At 44.2% G+C, this 2,041-nt stretch overlaps 1 pseudogene; it reads left to right on the forward strand.

The window, feature by feature from the left end:
• The first annotated feature begins 1,277 nt into the window (after positions 1-1,277).
• Scp2-ps1 (sterol carrier protein 2, pseudogene 1) lies at positions 1,278-1,728 on the forward strand (annotated as a pseudogene).
• The last annotated feature ends 313 nt before the right edge of the window (positions 1,729-2,041 follow it).

Here is a 2,041-nt window from a genome sequence, read left to right on the forward strand (position 1 = left end):
GGGCAAACATCCCCCTCCCCCCTCCCCCCTCCCCTTCCTTATGGGTGTTCCCCTCCCAACCCTCCCCCCATTGCCGCCCTCCCCCCATAGTCTAGTTCACTGGGGGTATTTGACTACTTCATATACAATGCCTAGGTGGGAGGTTCAAAGGTAGAATACTCACTTAGCATGCTGGAGGGCTGGGCCCCTGGGAATTAAGTATAAATACTTTTCTCGTATTTAAGTAACTTCATGGCTCTTTCAGGCTTTGTCACTCATTCATTTTTACCAATTTTAAACAGCGATCCCACACCCAACATGAGACATGGTGAGTCAAGGTGTCTCAGTATCAGACTACTGCCGTGCCTCTGTTCTTAGAGGCATACAAGGTAGTTATTTTACGGAAAGCACCCTGCCTGATACATCTTGTGATGATTTCTCTCAGGCCTTGTCTCTGACAGAACGTTACTGAAGTGTTGCTGTGTCTGGTGTCCTAAAAGGTCAAAGTGTTCCCAGATTGCCTGGCTAGTCTGAATCCATGTCAAAAATGGGTTTCACCATGCTCTTTTCAATTCTCATTTCTCCTTTATCATTAATAAGCATACTATCAAACTTTAACCTCTTTCCATTTAAATAGCAGCATAGACTCATGGTTCCTAATTTATCTTACAAGTTATAATCTGTTGCGGTGTGTTACTTTCATTATTTTATATTACACCTGTCTGAGTTGTGGCAACAGAGTCCCCTTGAGGGTAGCCTCCTGGTTTTGTCCCTGTCATATTTTTAAGGTTCACATCTGACTGTTTGGACCTTGTGTTGCATTTACTGGGGCCAGACCTAGAAGCGGTCTCCTCTCTTGGAGCCCTGTGCCCTTTTAGATTGTATTTCTTTATTTTTAAAATGATGTTTACTATTTTCTGTGTATGGCTATCATATTCTCTGGATCTGGAGTTATAGGTGGTCATGAACGGCCAAACATGGATGATGAGAACTGAACTCTGGGCCTCTGAAAGAACAGTGCAAACCCTTAACCACAGAGACCTGTCTTGGTCCCCAAATTATTGTTCTTATGAGGATACCAGTCACACTGGATGAAGGTTCACTCTTGTGGCTTCATTTTATGTCTTTAAAAATCTTTCTTCCAAATACAACCGCAATATAAAATATTGAAATTTCAGAAACATCAACACATGGATTTGGGAGGACGTTCAGTCAATAAGTTCATGAGTGGGAAAGAGGCAGGTTCCCAGGACAAAGGTGGTTCTGCAGCACAATTCAGGCCTTGGAGAAGCTGTGGTAGTCACCTCTACAGGATGGGCTTTCCCGAGGCTGCCAGCTCTTTCAGAACTCACCAGATTTCAGCTGCTCCCACCAGCTCTGCAGGGGATGGATTCAAGGCAAATCTCATTGTTAAGGAGATCAAGAAGAAGCTTGCAGAGGAAGGGGGAAGAGTTCCTGAAGAAAATCGGTGGCATTTTTGCCTTCAAAGTGAAGGATGGCCCCGGGGGCAAAGAAGCTACCTGGGTGCAAAGGATCAGTGCTTCCCGATTCAGATAAGAAGGCTGACTGCACAATCACCATGGCCGACTCAGACTTGCTGGCTTTGGTGACTGGTAAAATGAACCCTCAGTCGGCCTTCTTTCAAGGTAAACTGAAAACTGCCTGTAACATGGGCCTGGCTGTTAAACTGCAAAGCCTGCAGCTTCAGTCGGACAAAGCTAAGCTGTGACAAGTCCCTTTGGCAACCTCAGGACATCAAGATGAGATGTGTGGATACGTAGAAATCCACGTCTGTCTCCCTATCAGAACTTAGACTGACACTTCCCGAATAGCGTGAGATAGATTTCTTGCTAGGTGGCTATGTATTTCCCCCAAGCCAGGGGTGCACAGGGCCTCTCAGGCTATACTGCTGCTTTGAGGACTTGCATTCTACTGTGCTTCATGAAGCTACTAGGTTAATGATGGTTTGGGGTAAACTTGAGTTTCAGAATAAAATTCAGAATAGTAAAATCAAAAAAAATAAAAAATTAAAAAAAAATAAGTACATCAATGTGAAGATGTA

The sequence above is a fragment of the Rattus norvegicus genome, chromosome 5 (assembly GCF_036323735.1).
Source record: "Rattus norvegicus strain BN/NHsdMcwi chromosome 5, GRCr8, whole genome shotgun sequence".
Classification (NCBI taxonomy): domain Eukaryota; kingdom Metazoa; phylum Chordata; class Mammalia; order Rodentia; family Muridae; genus Rattus; species Rattus norvegicus.